Raw genomic sequence first — 19,015 nt, forward strand, 5'->3', positions numbered from 1 at the left:
TAATTTATATTTTATACTTGAAATAACGTAACCTCAAAATATATGCATATAAAGAGACGCGCTAAGTATTCAAATCATGAGAATCGCCAGCATCAAAATCAGGAAATATTAACATTCCAATTTCTTTATTTTATTTCAAAGCAGATAGAGATATAATTAGAACCGCCGAAGTATTCCGACCGGCAATCGTGCAACTTTAAGTTTTCAAAATCAGAAGAGGGGAAATCGGTTGCGCGCGCAACCCAGTCATTTACATCCTCTCCTTCTACATTCACACAGACATAGACGTGCGATAGTATCGGATCACGTCTCGTTTCAGATCTGGGATCACTGGCCTCTATGCCCATTCATTCGCTTCGCAATTTTCACACTTGCGGCTAGTACTTACATGTGCCACACGTTGAACTTTTTTATTAAAGTTTATAGCAGCACAATAAATGCTGTTTATCGTTATTCAAATTCTGGAGTCATTTAATCGTTATTGCATGTGAATCTAGCGGTTTGTACGCTGTCAATTATCTATTCAACTGTTTATAACTATAAAAAAAGGTCTATACTCGCATACCAAACTTTTTTTAAGCTTGTAATGAATTTGCCGATGTGGACTTAATATGTCTAATACGTATATATATATCAAGTATAAATATTATGACTGTACTTTTGCCCAATTAATTAAATTCAGCAATTTCGACGACTTTGAAACATAATTTGGACTTGTAGACGAGTCTAACAAAATATCAAAAGGCCGCCAGGTAGTTTTACACTAAAAACTACCAAAATGTAAAATTAAGACTAAGACATGTTATCGCTGCTCCGACCGCTCCGACAGAATGGGGAAGGTAAGGATGGACGCACGAAAAAGGGTTAACTGCACCAATTGGAATACCTTCTTTCAACATTAGGTGCAAATTAATTATCGAGTACATCATGGCCCGATAACATTCTGAGGGAGGGGTACCCATGTCCCAATGATTGGAGAAAATTCTGGCACACTCGAGACGATTATATTTAAATGTTCACCAGTGCCCTGGCGAGTATTGTACCGATGTAAAACAATGTGATTAGTGAGCGGAAGACCCCAACAAGTCAATTGGAACTAATAGTTCCATTATTTAATAGGTAAAAAATGCAGATTGAAAAACAGAAGACTGAGTGAAGGAACCTAACTGGCAGTATCTTCCGCCCTTGCGTATTTCCTCTCATTTCAATTTAGTATCAAGATAGTCTTTTTTTTCTTTAATGTGCGTGATAACGCCTATAATTTCTATTACAAGACTTAGATTCAATGCTTTTGCATTACACTGGAAATGCTATTTTTTACAATTTATTTATTTTTGTTTTTTACAATCTCATTCTATTTGTTATACTCAGTCACCTCACACTTTAATTGAAACTTTCACTGAAAATTGGAACTTTATTTGTTCCAAGTAAATTACGGGAATTTTATTTTTTAATTTATTACATCTAGGTACGAAGCAATGATCAAATACAGTGTAATATTGATTTTAAAACTGAATCTTTGTGTTTTGTAAAAAAAGTTTTCTTAATATGTGCATAGTAACTCACAAATTACATTCCTCGTCCCTTGTTCCGTTAAAAAAGAATAAAAGATTCCTTTACCGAAATTTATTAATGAAAAGTAAATATAAACGAAACTCATGGACTAAATCAATCTATTTGATTATCGATTATTTAAAAGTCGTTTTTACAAATGCAGAAATAAAAATTATATTAAATATTATATTTCAAGAAATGGTTTGTAGAAGGATTTTTATCGATTTACTACGTAGAGTTTCGAGTAATTACTAAAATTAATGGTCAAACTCATGTATGTTTAAGGATAATTCAAAGGAGTTTATTCAAGTAGAATGTAAATTTTTAAGATTATTTATGATTATTTACAGGAAAAAATACTGCCTTAATTGTTTTGATTTGAACGCGGTTGTAAAAATAATTATCACTCAATAAGCACAAGCAACGGCTACCCAATACTGTGTATAAATCTTTCTTAAAACTACAATATTACAATGGACATTATTTATTCCTACTTTCCATTATCCAGCATACCCAATTTTCCTGAGGATTTAGCTACTGCATCAGACTTCTGTAGAGTTAGCACGATGCGACAAAGGTTTCAACAGTTAAATCATTAATAAATCTTTTAATATATTAAAATTTTTTGAACAATCTTATATATTATTATTATTATTATTCCACCATTAAGCCATTTCCCTTTCGGGAAAGGCGTGACTCCCTCGGCAGGGGAAGGGAGTAGTGTGTGGAAGGGATAGAGATTTTTCAGATTGATCCAAAATTCTCGTGCTATTTAAGTAAATAACACCTTCGTTCCGCAACACTGCTCCAACCCAGGTTGCTGATCAATCTCTCTAGCAATCACCCCAAGCGAAGAACCTCACGAAGTCGTTATGTAAGGTTCCCCACTTGGGGTCCATTAATAGCCAAGGTCTTTGTTTTAGGCGTCATTCACTCTACTGACACTCTTTTTATTAACTATTTGCCGCCATAATTTCCTGTCCTGGCATACTTCTCTAGCTTCTTTTATGTCCATGCATTTTTTCATGCAGGCTCTCGTGTTTCTGTGACCTCTTATGTCTCTTCTCAGTAGGGTCTCATTCACACATTCTAACCATTCTTTCCGCGGTCTACCTCTGAGCACGCTGCCATTCACTTTACCTTGATACACTTGTTTCGTTAGTCGTTCATTTGGCATTCTCTCAACATGTCCGAACCATCTCAACCGATTTCTTTCCCATGTGTCTACTAGCGTCGCTTCTGCACTACATTCTTTTAGAATTATCTCGTTACTTACTTTGTCCATTAGGGTTTTCCCGCTTATTATGCGCATGAATCTCATGTCAATTGCGTTAATTTTACTCTTATATTTTTCTTCATAAGTCCATGTCTCGCTACCGTATAGTACAGTCGGTACAAATATAGAATTATGTATTGCCGTTTTAGCTTTATTTGATATGTTTTTACTTCTGATAAGGGGACCTGCTCTACCAATAACCTTCTTACCTTCATTTATTCGTCTATCTGATCTATCTGATCTATCTTCCCGTCCCTAGTAAATAAGCTACCAAGGTATACGAACTTATCAACTGTTTCGAGATCCACACCCTCTTCGTCGAAGAGAGCCATTCTTAAACACTTGTCCATAAATAATATAAATAACTATGAAGACATAACGCATCCTTCTCTAACTCCTTGAATAATAATGAAACAGTCACTCAGTTTCCCATTCACTCTTACACTCGCTTTGCTACCTGTATATATTGTTTTTATAGCTTGTAGGATCCAACCATTGACTCCATACTCTTTCAGAACTCCCCAAAGTTTACTTCTATCTACCTTGTCAAAAGCTTTTTCTAGGTCAACAATTGGACAGAAAACTTTTTTTTCTACTCTCAAACTTTTTTCTGTTATTTGCCTTAAGCTAAATATTTCATCCGTACATGACCTTCCTGGCATAAACCCACTTTGGACTTCCCAAATCTTTGCTTCTGTTATTTTCATTACCCCACGAATAAGTATTTTTGAATATATTTCACTTACGGTGCTTAATAAGCTAATCCCTCTGTAATTATGGCACTCGCTTTTATCTCCCTTTCTCTTGTATATTGGTGCGACAATCGCTTCTTTCCAATCGGCTGGGACGTGTCCCATCTCGAAACATAAATTTATCATTTCGCAAACTCTATGTGGTATGTACTCGCCACCGTGTTTAAGCATTTCAGCGTTAATACCGTCTACCCCGGCAGACTTACCGTTTTTCAAATTCTTAATTATATCCCTAACCTCAGTGACACAGACTTTTTCAATTGGGTTTTCCATCGCATCGTGTTCAACATCGCAGTTGTGGTGTCCTATAGCTTCATCTCCGAATTGTCTCCTAAAATAGTCTCTGAAAGCCACTAGTATTCCGTCTGCATCATATACCATTTCTCCCCTACTATTTCTCATGTTGACAATTTCTGTACTTTTGTGTCCTTTCATTTTTTTATAAAGTAGTTTCCTGCTTCCTTCAAAGTCGTTTTGTATTTTTGTCCCTTCTTCTGCTCTAATTGTATCTTTACTTTCTTTAACTAATCGTTTAAGTATCCTGTTTTCGCGTCTATAATCATTTGTACGTCTACTTATTTCCTCATTGCTAAGACCTGCGATGTTCCAAGTTCTCTTTTACGCTTCTCTTTTCGCTTTTTGGGCAGCCTGAATTTTATCATTCCACCACGCATCACCAGAAATTCTTCCTACAACTGCGGTACCACACACTTCGATCGTGCATCTAACAAGGATATCCCGTAACATTGTCCTAGCGCCCTCAAAATCTTTGTTTTTTATACGGTCCTCCCATGTTGCCCTATCTATGCTTTCGATTATCTTATTTTGGAAATCTATTCGCACATTCGGTTTCTGTAGGTTCTCAATTTTTATTCGCGTTTGTTTTGCTTTCTTGGGTCTCCTTTTTCTCCAACCCCAACCTAATTTAATTTTTGAGATCAGAAGGTAATGATCAGTATTGCATTCAGGACCCCTCATGACCCTTGTATCTTTGACTAACTCTCTTAGTCTTTCATCCGCAACAACAAAGTCAATTATACTGCGGCTATTTTCTTTAGACCAGGTGTACATGTGGATCATTTTATGCCTAAACCAAGTATTTGTAATAAACGTACCCCTTTCTAAGCATAGACCAACTAGTTTATCTCCGTTATAGTTTGTTCTTGGATCCCCAAAGTTACCTAATACTCTTTCTGTATCCTGATTTTGGATGCCCACCCAACTGTTCATGTCTCCTAGTAGAACTATTCCTTCCCCATGTTCGCAGATGTTTATTGTGTCATTTAAAGTGTCCCAGAAGGCGTCTTTCACTTCTCTAGGATCACTATGAACCGGCGCGTAGCATGCTATAATAAAGAGTCTTCTGATTCCTACTTTCATTCTAGCCCACATCAGTCTGGGAGACACGAAGCCATGGTCTCCGAGATGCTGCTTTGCTCTTTCATTCAAAATGAGACCTACTCCTTATTTACCATGTGATTCACAGTCTACTCCTGACTATATTTCAAATCCGCCTTTCAACACGCCGTTTTTTATGTCTTTAGTTTCGCATCCCTTTTTCTTTGTTTCGGGCACACATAAAATATCTAGTTTCTCCACGTCCATAGTTTCACGCAATTCTTTTACCTTGAGATCATTTACTCCTCTAGCATTCCAAACACCCAGTCTCCATTCGTCGCCTGAAACATGACCTTTAGATTTTCCGTGTGCATGCCTTTTGTCATTAAAAGTTCCAGTCTTTTCTGAGGCTATTTTGTAGTTTGTATTAGTCATTGTTTAGATTGTACGATATGTGAATTAAATAAATGGTTATTACGAAAAAAATCACATTGCAATCTTACTTTTCATTATACTAAGTTTCGTCTCTTATTTTCTTTTCTTGGCAAACTCGAAATAATTGTCAGGTATGTTCATATAATACTCCCTTGGTGTGAAGGCTTTCCTTGTTCCGAATAGTTCTAATATGAAATCTTGTGTATACTGAAACTTTTTGTAAGCTTGTAAATTTTAAATAAATAAATCCACATCATCTGGATGTTGAACGAGATACGCTCACGGAAGAGAATAAATACCTCTGACGATGATAATGCCGTTGAAAGAGTCGAGGAAGTGTTGGGGCTTATGGTGCTCGATTGAGAAAGTGTGAACGGTCTTCCATTTAGACGCTCCGAAGGCTTCTTCTGCCTTTCTGTCTTCATCGTACTCTAAGTTCCTTTGTGTGCTTGTTTCCAAACTTTCTTAAAAATGGCAATGCCATCTGCCCTCGCGTGTTTCCTCTCATTTTAATTTAATATCGAGATTTTATTTTTTTCATCAATGTGCGTCATAACGCCTTTTATTTCTTTTACAGTACTTGGATTCAATGCTCCTACATTGAGCTCAGAGTAACGAATGACGTTCAGACTGGTCTCGTTGTTCGTCTTTTCAAGTGAGAGTCAGAGCATCACTTGTGTCAGAAGATTGCAACCTAATATTGGTAGAGTGAGAGGACCACGATGATGTGAGACAGTTGTCAGTGAGTTGTTCCGCAGCGTGGTGGCGCACCGTCGAAATCCGAGTTTGGCGACTCGGCACTGGTCGTACTCTATTCGCGGCTATTTACAGGCAAGGCGCTGACTACTGACAACGCGTATATTCCCCGCGGCCACATGATCCTGTGTTTTCAAGCACTTTTGTGCGAGCGGGAAACTCGTGCATTAGGTATGTGCTGGGAAACCTCCTCTTCTTATTCAATGCTTCGTATCCCGCAGGATTTAGAATCTGACAGCTCGATTGTTGTAGGTGGTGGTCTACCGATTTACTGAGAATTTCACGAAAACAGATAATTATTCTAAAAGCACTTGCCTATTCACACTTAAAAGTTGACCGTAAGACTACTAGAAAGCCCAGTGAGTCATTAACCTTATGCACAGTCGCAGAAATACCCACAGAAGGTGTCAACCATAAAAGGGATGATACACCTGACGCTTGATTGCAGGCCTGAGTCAAGGTGCCCTTGAATTCCAGATGTATGGGTCTTCTCTATAGGAGAGACAAAGACAGCGCTCAAATGAGAGATGTTCTCAGGGAGGAGATTTGAAAGTAGAGGAGAACCTTTTCCGTAAGCCTGAATTTTCACCGAAAACTATTCGCTTTACCTGGTATTGAGACTTAGCCGCTTTCTGGACAGATTTCGAGCGTATATGCACTCGTTACTCCTAAGAAGCTAAGTTGAATAAACCGTTACCAATTTTAACTGTACAACTTCTTAGACTGAAGCACAGGAAAACATTATCCAGGTCGTTTCGTCTGGAGTTGCAGTAAAATTCTTTAGGATAAAACACTTTATTATTTGAGTCTTTAGCACTCGCTTTCCAAAGTTAACTTTATATTATAGGTGGTGAAGCCTCAGAGCTCTATATTTCTTCTCAAAAATACAAAACAGTACGACGCTTTGAGAAAACAAAGTTTGATTTAACCTTCAACACCACAAACGCTTTTATTAAAAGAGAGACTCTTTCACCGTCTGGCTGCAAGCGAATTTACGCTTATCTTCTCTTCAATGGAACCTCTTTTCTATTGAAACATAGTGGAGTTAGAATTTCTAGCAAAATACAACTGCCCGTTTTGGGCCGGGCGGCTCTTTTTATGGACCGCGCCCTTCTCTCGCCTCCTACGATACATGACAAAATGTACAGTGGGAGGCCTCGGATTCTGCGCTCTTCTTAAGCTGGTATGATGATGCAAATTTCATGTGTATCGCCACAGGAGTTTGACGTTATGAATTTTATTTAAAAATAAAGAAAAATTAATTTTTTATGATTTATAAAAATTCATTCTTGCTTTTTAATGTATTCGATAATTGTAAGTAAATTAAATCATTTTAATTTGATAAACCAAATTGGATATTCCTTGTCCCAGTATAGGCTTCTTTTGTGCCCCAATTGAGGATATACCCCAAAATTCTTGTCTCACTAATGAGCGATCTGACTAGCTCAAAAAATATCTATTTATATCAATTAACTGAAAATTTCATAATGTATATAATGTTCCAATCGATCAAGTTTTTCTTTTGATCAGTAAATTGTTCATTTGTATTTTATTTTTTGGTTTGTAGTTTTGTAATGTTCAGCTATCCTTAGTTTTAGCAGATCTATGGGAGATCAATTTTTTTAAATTTATTTTTAACAATGTCTAAATTTTCATGGTTAAAAATAAATTTAAAAAAAAAATGGATATCCCATAGATCTGCTAAAACTAAGGATAGCTGAACATTACAAAACAACAAAACGAAACAAAAATACAAATAAACAAATTATTGATCAAAAGAAGATTATAGCAGTGAATTTTATTTATGGGTTCGATGAAGTTCTTCTCAGAATTTTCACAAAAAAAAATTAATATTCGAATTGCTTTTTCTGTTGAAAATACTTTTAATAAAATTCTTTTTCCTAACATTAAAGATCTAAAAGATAAATTGCATAAACTAACCACTATCTACAGAATACACTTAGGGGTTAGAATTAAATAACATGAAAGATCCAAAGTAAAAAATAAAGATAACACCGCTTGGGCAAAATATACTACTTTACACTATAACAACTTTAATTTTAATATTGAAGACATAAAAATTTTAAATATCAAACCAAATGAAGAAAAAGAATTAATTCTTGTCATTATTTATATTAAAAACAAAATAAACGCTATAAATTACATAACTGACATCCAAAACTTAAATATTATATATCACAATCTTATTTCTCGAATGACAATTTAAAAAATTGTGCGATTTCCTGGGCAAACAATATCATATGACTTATTAAATAACTTGAAAATACTGTCCTAAATATATAACTTTACAATTCAAATATGGTATTCTTTTGTTAGTTTAAAAACTATATACGCCATGGTTCATTTATTTAATAAGTCTTAAATTAGAACAATTATTTTAATTATTTTATTTAAAAAAATTTATATATAGAATTATGTTTCGGACAGTATAGTGTATAGAAAGAATTCATTAACCAATTTTTAAGTGTTTAAACAGATACAATTTGTTTAAATATTTAATTTTTAAAAAATACTTTTAAAATCGTACCTTCTGAAAAACATAATATCATTGTTTATAAAGTTAATTATTGTATATTTCTTCAAATCTCCTTCAAATTTTGTATGAATGGTTTTCATCTTTTTTGGCGCTCTATTAAATAAATCATAAAACCTACAATAAAATTGGAATTATAAAAGTGTATTTATTATTGCATAATTCATGTTTTATAACCTTTATCATGAATATATTATAAAAAAGCACATTCACTAATGCAAATTATGATTCAAGCTTCAAAAGATTGCTTTTTACATTTTCATTATCGTTTAAAACATTAAAAGATGTATCTGATTTTTATTTTAGCCTTATCCGAACTGCTTGAGCAAATGAAAATTGTTCAAACCAATAGAAATGTGTTAAAAATTGGAATAAATATATTAAAATCATGTAATTATTTTTTTTAAAGTAGCGTAGGCTACCAATTTTAAAAAAGTGGACACCTCCGGCTCAATTTTTATAAATTTGAAAAATAAAAAAAAGAGCATTTATTATATAATTACATCTTGTTTTCAGAAGAATGTTTCTCCAAACAATGACAAGCAATTACCTTCCAATCCGAAAATACACTTATTGTTTCAATTATCTGGGAATAAATACTTGTTTAAATCATTGAAATTTAATACATTATTAAAAGAAGGAAAAATAAAAAATAAAATTTGTTGTTGATTTTTTTCCTTTAAAAGTTTGCAGTATGATTGCCGAAAATTTGGTGATTATTTTTGACAAATATTTCTTTGTTTTTGTTTTATAATGATTGTAATAAAGGAGAGGAAAGAAATAAAAAAAGAGAAGGAAGGGGATTGTGTTGGGAAGAATTATTTCATTTATTTTTTAGGGGAAAAAGGGGAATTTTTCTTTTTTCAGATTGCAAGAGGAACATATTATGGTGGTTGTCCAAATTTGGTCGTTAGATTCTTGATTTTATTTTGATTTTATGTTAAGACGATGGAAAATGCTAGAAAGTAACAATAATGAGAAAAATGTAGTTTATTTTTATTTTTGGGTCATATTTGGGTTCTGCGGAGAAGGTGAGTCAGATTCAGAAATAAAAGTTTTTAATATGGTTTTATTTTATAGACACTCCTCTTCAATCGCTGAAAATGTGTGCACGTTTCAATGAAACTTTTTTTGGGTCCGGAGGGGGGTGTCTTACCCTCTAGAGTGAAAAAATTTTTTCAATGCCATGTTGGACCACCCTAAGCACCACACATTGCTGGTGTACATTTTTTGGGGTAAGAAAAAAAAAAGGATGAAGAATGAGAATTGTGCTTTATTTTTGAACTTTATAGTAAGCAGACACTATCCAAAATACAGAAATTGATCATAAGTATATATAATATACTATAAAAACCATAACAGATGTATTCATTGAAGTCCAAGGAGCTTCAACGAACGGTAATTAGAAATTACAGAAAATAACAGTTTGCAATTTTTTGACATTTAATTTCGACTTGGACGCCTGGAGAATTGCGGTTCATTCAAGGAATACGGTATATTTCTTCTTGATTACGTTCTGCTTGACTAATGGACTATCTTGAATTTCTTCTGGGATTAATGGGACAACCGCGCCACTGTGCATGTTTATTTTTGCCCGAGTTTCCCCAATAAGAAGAGGTGTGTATAATCCACGAAGAATCGTCAAAAGGTTTGTTCTTTCCAATATTGCAAATACGTCACCATTGGCCATTGATAATACAATTTGTTCTTCTTTTGGAATGGGCCTATAAATATTATTATATGTTCTAAATTTAATTAGTTTATCTCGTGGAAAGGTGTATCTTCGAAGTTCAAATATCCGTTTAGTGTTGCTGTGGGGAATAAGTCGAATAAATGGAAGCTCTGAAATATCAAATCCCAGTATGGGTAAAGAACGATGACTGGCCGAAGGAGATCTGGACCTTTTTCGAAGACGACACTCGGCAGGAGGAGGAGAGCCAGAAGGAGAATCAGGTGTAGCAAGAAGAGAAGTCCTTTCGGGAGAATGTCTTTTAGAAGAAGATGAAGGTCTGTTACGAGGAACACGAGGAGTACGGCTACTCTTGCGCAAAGAATCCGATTGTGAACTCAATTCTGCAAAAAAAATTTTAAGAACGTTTCAGATAAATAAATATTTATTCCAAAACAATTGGCAGCAATTTTTTAATTCTTCAGTTACACATGCCGGCAAAATTTTATTTTTCTTAAAATTTCTTACGCTAAATAGGTAAACTGTAAGGTAACGTTTGCAAATCTCAAACCATAATTGAGCTATCTATTACTTTTCTGTATGACCTACGCCAAAAATTACAGTAGGTTTCTAGCTGACATTCAAATTATCTTCAATGAAAAATGGCTCCGTTTTTCTATTTTTGAGTATTCGAGCCCAAAATTTAATTTTTTTGGATATTGCGATTTTTTTACCCGTGCCCGATGAGAGTTTGCATCTGCCCAATATCTACAATTATTTCCATTTAAATTTCTGTCTAGTTTATTGCCTCATTCTAAAAGCCTAGAATAGTTTGCAAGTTGGGATTTTCAAATGAGCGTAACATCACATCTTGAGAAAACTCATCGCGTCGATCGAAACCACCAACAAGGAAAATCTTTCATGTGTCCCTCGCCGATTTGGTTCTCACTTAAATATGTTGTAGTACTCGAAAAACTAACCGAAACGTACATATTTTTAAAGTTGTGTTGCAAATTTTTTAATTCAAGGGAGAACTTTTTTTTAATATATATTTTGTAGTTGAGACGAAAATAAAGCTTACCTGTTTCGCGAAAATAAGTTTTTACAAAAATTAATAAGGGTATCTACCCCTTAACACTTTTTACCTCATGTCCATGATAATATATACTCTCCATACATAAAAAATAGGGAAATTTGTTTTATAACGATGGAAGTAAAATGGAGCCTGCGTAGTTTATGACGAATCAATCACAACAATTGTGATTAGCGTGGGGCTTTAAAAGGAATTTTTCAACATTATAGAAATATTTTATATTAATATATTCACCAATATGATTGAGGATAACCACAATCGATATGATTAAAGTATAGAAAATCCTCATTTTTTCACTTTAGTGGGAAAACTGATGAATGCAGTAATGAAGAATTTAACTGGCAAAGTAATTAATGGATATTCTAGTGTTAAATTAACTGTTATGATTCATATTATCGTCATTATCTCTCAACAGATAGGCGTCAAGTTTGTCCTTCCAAGATATTTATATCTGATAAGAGTAATTTTCAAGGAAAAGAATTGGCTATAGAGGAATAAATTATATTCCAGGTTTTCTAGACGGAGAAACTTTCGGTTCTGAAATTTGATATTATGATAATTATTTTTACTGAAAATCTACATTGAACAAGACACTCTAGGTATTATATAAAGGATTGAAGGCAGACGAGGAGCGGTAAAGATCTCATAAAGGTTCAGTGCGAGAGAGAGGGCATGTTCAAACAGGCGTATGCTATGGAGCAACCCATTGGAAGCAAATACAATAATTTAATCAAATATTTTGCCTAACAGAGACGCATAAAATAAATAGTATGTAGGTTTTTTAGGTTCCTCTAAAGACAAACATCAATTTCAGAATGTCTAACGTGTGGATGTTATAAAGAGCGTCAAAAACTTTGAATTATTAGAAGAGAATTTTGAAGAGTAATCTATCTGCTCTAGAAAAATACATAATTTCGCAACAAATTACAACAACTAAATATTAATGATAAGTAGGAATATGATTTGGAGAAAAAAAGGTTATGATAGAACTAATGGTTTTACAAAAACAACTTACGATTAGCCATAATTCTGTCATATCTGTGATTGTGACGAATCGTCGCTGAAGCATTAAATCTATGATTCTTTATTGTGTTATCGTACGAGGTACCAAAAGAGTCGACCTACACTTTAATAAAAAGCGTGAAAAAAACTTCGGAAATATTTCACGAAAAAAATAACATAAATAACTGATATTATTAACTGCCTTTTTGTGGAAATAATAAAGTAAACATTTAAGAATTCCTGTGATTTTAATTACTACTCTGAATAATTTTCTATAAACCATATAAAAACTTTGGAAGGTTTAGTGACGTACTGTTGCCTAGTTATTCTCACACAAAAGAAAAATAATTTTTTTATTGTATAACTGTATTATTACATACAAAGCTAGAGGGCAAAAATTGACGACTGGAGGAAAAATCGAGGTGAGTCTCTTGCCCTTATTTCTTAAACATGAACACGACTAAATATTGAATTTATCCTGTCATTTATATATCCCTTCCAATCAAGAAGTCTTAAGAAAATAAATAAATTGAAAAGATGTAAAGGTCAAATAATCATGCAGATAGATTTATTGAATCTATGTATAAATGGTAAACTAACCATAGTAAAAATAGAAAGAAAGATAAAAACGTTGACACCCTTATGGGAAACTTTAGACACAGTTAAGAATAAAATCAAAGAATAAGAGTTAAGGGATTTAAATGATAAAAAGCAACAGGAACAAATACATATTCAGGATGAGGAGTGGGATACAATTGGGGGTTAATATCATGCAGCGATAGGGTAACTAAACGATAGGTTAGCCGCAATCAAACAAGAGTTTCAAGGCCTACTCAATAGTCAACTCTACTTTCAACAAAATCTACATGGGAATTCGAAGATTTATGCCAAATCAATATGCACGAGCTAATTAAATTATCAACCAATAACTGTCAAACTTTAGAATTAGTTGATAAAAAGAGATTAGTTTTCATGATTCAAGGAAAGTTCCCAATGCAAAAAAAAATTAAAAGGTTGCTCTTACTGCAACGTATCAATCACTGTGCGTTTCGCCATTCAGAACGCCAGGCGTCTTCTGACAACAACATGTATTTTAATTAAAAGGACTCTCAAACAGTTGAAACTATTTTTGCAAAAAAGGGTCATTGAATTAAACAATTTTCCGAAAATAAATAAAGAGAAATACACAAAAATTTAGTAGCGAAGAGGATCCAATGAGAATTCATATCGCTACGAGCACCACATTTCGGATGATTGTAGAAGGCGATGATTAAGTTGATGAAAAAAGACTTTCATGCAGCTATCAAGGGCTTAACCTTAACTTCAGAGGAATGTCATAGATTGCTAACTCAAATCGAAGATTTTCTAAACTCAAGACCCTTATCTTCTAATTCGTCTGATCCTCATGATCGTATTGCTTTAATCCCATCCAGTTTCCTGAAGGAGATTCACTTGCAGCACTTATTCAAACTACATTAATTGATATATTCAACAATCGGCTTTCACTCTGGCAGCATTTATTTGAGGTAAAGCAGAATTTTTAAAACCGATGGAGTTCAGGGTATTTGCATTAATTGCGAACTAGAAGTAACAGGGTTACTCATGAAAAGAACATCAGTAGTAGTAATTCATCCCGTCGAAGACGGCCTAGTTCCAATTGCAACAGTCAGAACTATTTCTGTAACTCTTAAAAGAGCTGTAAAAAAATTGTGTGCACTACCGATATATTATTAAGAATAAACATATCATATATTGTAATATCATTCGGATAATTGTGGCTCTGTTCATTTATCGTTACTTAGAATTAAAAGAACTTTTTCTATTATTTATTTTCCAATTGTATGTAGGATTAAATTCTCTAATCAGTTAATTCATTCACAAGATTAGTTCTACTACGTTTCTCTCTAATTCATTTTGGTTTTTGATGCAACACTGATATACTCTTGAGAATATTAGATTTGTTAATTAAATTTGAAACAGTTTTCCAGAAAGTTATTCTTTTTAGCCAAGTCGAATTTTCACGGCGATTTGTAAGCGAACAAGGCGACATATTTGATTAAACTTCCCTACTTTCAAAAAATTAATAGTTAAACCTTAAAATGAAAGTCAAACACAACAGAGGAGTGTCTTTTTGGGTGGTTTTTGGCCTAATTTACTTTTGGGTAAAAAGTTTGACAATTTCTTTAGTAACTATTAACAATAATGAGTCAAGTTCAGACTAAGCGGGCCACCATCACCCTCGTACTTTCCCAACGCCAACCCCTTAAGACTGAAAATGTCGTCAGTTGCTAACATTTTTGGAGAGACATCTTTCAAGGTAATTTAAAGGTTAAATTAAAACAACTGAAAAAGAAATCCAGGAAATAGGTTTATAGGTTTTTGAGGCTTCTGAATTCAAATTCGGGGTTTCTTTGAGCGCTTGATGTCAATTATAGGCCATTTCAAAGTCAAATAAATATTATTTTAGGTTTAAGCTAAAAAATGCTGCGTAATTAATTTAATCCCTATATATATCCCAATCAACGGATTATGTTATACTTTAAGGTTATCTAGAGATCGCTTGAATGTTATCTCAAAAACATCTCAAGAATTATTGGGTGGTCCGCTGAAGGTACTAAAAATTGTGTTTTAAGCTAATGATGTTGACTATTACCGAGTTCAAAGTATTTAAGCTGAAAGAACCATGAATTTGGATTCTATCGTTCTAAAATCTATATTTCAAGCCGTTAAAATAATATACTACTGACATTCCAATGACCTGTTTCAAACACGATAAGGTTTTTGAATTCAGCTAACTCAAAAAACAATAGATGCAGTGGTTGGCATAGGCTGCGTATCCTTTTTTTCGTCTAACTTTCAGATAATTTATAATAAAAATAACTTTCAAATTACATCTAATATCGCCACAAAAAATCAAGACCCCTCACTTTAGAAGGGAATAATTCCACAGAAAAAAATGTGAGTAGGTTCGAATAAAAACCACACGAATCCGCTAAGTTTTCTGAATAAAATGGTGTGTCTGTAATTTGTGAAAAAAAATTTCGTTTTGAGCTAATTAGCAAAATGCCAGTAAAAATGCTGTCGCGAGGCCCAATGTTCAGACACGTTAACTTTCTCATCATCCCAGAGCTAAAAATATGTTGGAAAAAATTTGAAAAAATTCTGGAGTGCCCTATAACATGTTCAAAATCCAGTATAGACCTTACAATTTTAAAATATTTAAAAACGTCAGTTTTGCAAGGATTTTTATTGAATAATTTTTCTTAGGGATTGAATAGAGCTATCGCGCTGTTTAATGGCTTTAAATGTTTATTAATGTACCCTGATTTCTATTTCGATCACAAAACTGAATAAAAATTATAATTTTGCGATTAAAGTCGCTCAAAATAATTCGGAGTTTAATGAGGCGAGGCGCGTGGCACAGGAGTAGAAAAAAGTGTAGGAAAAAAAGTCCGCCATCCTAAGCCACAGGTATGAATATTTAACTAAAAAAGATCAAATTTGTACTTTCGAGATGCATTTAAAATCGAAAAAGACTCATTTTCAGTAAGAAAATTAATTTTCCACCAAGAACATTGAATTTTCAACCCAAAAACATGAATTTTCAACTAAAAAGAAGAGCTTCTTATGAAATTTGTTGAGTTGAAAAAAACTTAAATTGCTATACAAATAAGAAATTTGTTTACCACACAAATACTTTATTGCACTTAACATTTTCATAAAAAATCATGTGTACCTGAGATTTGTAACTGAGGGTTGAGCATAAGGTATTGCAGAAAATGCTGAAAATATCCTTCCCAACATGTTTCAGATGAAATTCATTAGACTGGCCCATGCTTTACTCATTATTATTTACTTACATATTACTTACATGTTACTTACATGTTACTTACATGTTACGTGTCATCCACTCTCTCCATTGCGCGTATACATCATTTTTGGACATCTTCAAGTTTGAATGTCAAGTTGTGTTTCGCTACGAATTTTTTAACGTACGCCCAAATTAATTCGATAGGGTTCATTTCACAATGAGCTACTGGAAGCCAGAGTATTTTTACATCATCACGGCGTACATTTTTGCTATTGTTTACAATAAAAATGTTTTTTAGTAATGATACGGGCGACACATAAGGAATAATTCCAATTTCTTTAAATCAGAAAAAGATGTCACATGTTCTGGAAGCGGTATTTTGCGTTTCAAAATCCAGTCTATTGTTTCCTGTTATCTCCATTGTTGTACTGGATTTCTATAGTCCGGGTCAAGCATCGTATGGTATGATGCTTGGTCGAAAACTATTGCAGATTTCGCAGGCAGAACGCCCAAACATTTTCGAAATCATTGTTCGTAGTGTTGAGCGTTCATCTCATTATGATAATCGTTTGTGTCCTTTTTTGCAATAAAGCACTCCATACCTTATTCTACAAAACCGTATTTGCTTCCGATATGTAAAATAATTAATTTTTTTCCTGCTCCAGATAGTGTAATAAAATCACCGCGATATCCTCCGATTTCCTGAACTCTACTTCTGTACATATCAAAGTTTGAGAAATCTTTGTCTAAGAGTTGATCGACTAATCAAATCGTTGAGTGTGATTCTTACCACACCAGCTTTCATCTGTGTAGTATATTACGTAGTCATTTTCCCTGTAATTTAAAATTTTTCGAAGAAACTCTGCTCGTTGTGCAGCATCTTTGTAACTTGACACCCACACGGGCTTCGTTTTAAGTTTAGTGTAAGAAATATTTAAATTGGTCATCCAGGTTCTTAATGTAGTGGGGCTAAATTCAGGAAAGTCAGAAATATCTTCTTTTAATTCAGCATAAAGATCATCAATCGTCAGAAATTCTTTTCGCGCATAAAAATCTTGAATTTTTCTTCTGATCGCACCTTGCAAAAAATCGTCCAACTCGATGCGAGATCTTCCAATTTTCTGATTTGGTTCCGAAAAATCTCCTTCTTCCCACTCTTTTGTTATTCGCCTAATTGAACTCTGAGACACTTTTAAGCATTGTGAAGTCCTGTAAAGGACTTTATTTACATTACATGACTGACCTGCACTACAATTATCATAGTTGCAATCATTTGACGAAGACATGTCCACACTTTTTTAAGTCAGCAGTTGAAAGTGGCCATCGTTTCCATGACCTTGAGACATTCCATTGAATAGTAAATGAACGGTCCGACAGTTCTCGTTAACAATAAATAACAAAGTAAAATTTTGCATATTATCCATTAAGCGAACCACAATTACGTTAATATTGTAAAGCTCTGAGGCTTCTCGACATTCCACAAGAGAACCGAACACAAATAATTGGCTCATAAGGTCACCGTATTTTTGAGGGTTGAAACAATTTAAGTTGCTAGTTACATTTATACTGTAAGCAGGCCAATTTTTTGTACGTGCTTAACGATCTGTTGTCGAACAGCATAATGACTTGGCGTATTAAAAAAGAAGTGCAAGCGATTTGAATAAACAGTCAGCAGCACCTCCAGCATCTTGAACTTCAAACTCTTTCCCTTCCACAACTATCGTTCGCGACATTTTGGAAAATTGTTAAAACCGGAATTGCTACTTTCAAAAATTACACCACTGAAATGTTCAAAGAAAGACTGAGTAGTAAGATAGAAGTTAAGAGTCCTCGAAACCCTCCTCTAGATGCAAAATAAGAAAGAAAATAGATATTTTGTCAAAATTCAGCCATTGGGCAAGCAGGATATGCAAGAAGAAAAGAAGTAATAAATATCGTATCTTAAATCTCAATTTTCCTGGTGGAAGTTACTAGATCTTAGATTGAGATTTAGCATTACTGCAAGTGCACAACGCACGGCGTCTTGAATAGCCTAACGTTTACAGTAGGGCAATTTAGACGAATTTATGCCTACAAATGTACCAATACAGTAATCAACTATAAATCTAATAAAGGCGTTCAGAGATTTATGGAACCCGAATGCAAAGCTATCAACAGGCCTCTGCAGGTGTACTTTCTGAGCCGTTGCTAAACTTTATTAATTTTTTTAATATTCAAATACATACGTTTTACCTCGTGACACCAAAAAATAAATAACAATAGATATTACACAAATTCATTTAAATATAATAAGTAAGAGTTTTGTCTTTTTTCGTTAACCTCTAATAACTTTGAAGATTTTAATACTATTGATGGTTATATATTCTTAAATTATGCGTATTAAGATGCAGTTTTAAACAAATATTTCTGGAAACAAAGTCTTCTGGAAGCAAAAGTTTATCATCAAACCAAATAGTCAAATTGTAGGCAAAGAAAATTTATTTTCCACAAAAAAAGTTGTTTATCAACGGAGTTTAATTTCAAATCTAAGAAGATAATTTTTTAATGAAAAGAGTAATAGTGGATATTTCTACCAAACGTGATTCTGACTTAAAATAAAAAAAGCTGAATTGAATAAAAAAGCATCATTTTTAAGAAAACTATGAATTCTTCAAAAGCCCGAATTCTCAACTAATACATATACGAGGGTGGATTGATAAGTTTCCGGCCTGACCAAGAAAAACAACGTTTTTAAGAATTTTTTTTTTTATTTCTCAACATAATCTCCTCCAAGGC

Source organism: Belonocnema kinseyi, chromosome 2 (assembly GCF_010883055.1).
Source record: "Belonocnema kinseyi isolate 2016_QV_RU_SX_M_011 chromosome 2, B_treatae_v1, whole genome shotgun sequence".
In the NCBI taxonomy this organism is placed as follows: domain Eukaryota; kingdom Metazoa; phylum Arthropoda; class Insecta; order Hymenoptera; family Cynipidae; genus Belonocnema; species Belonocnema kinseyi.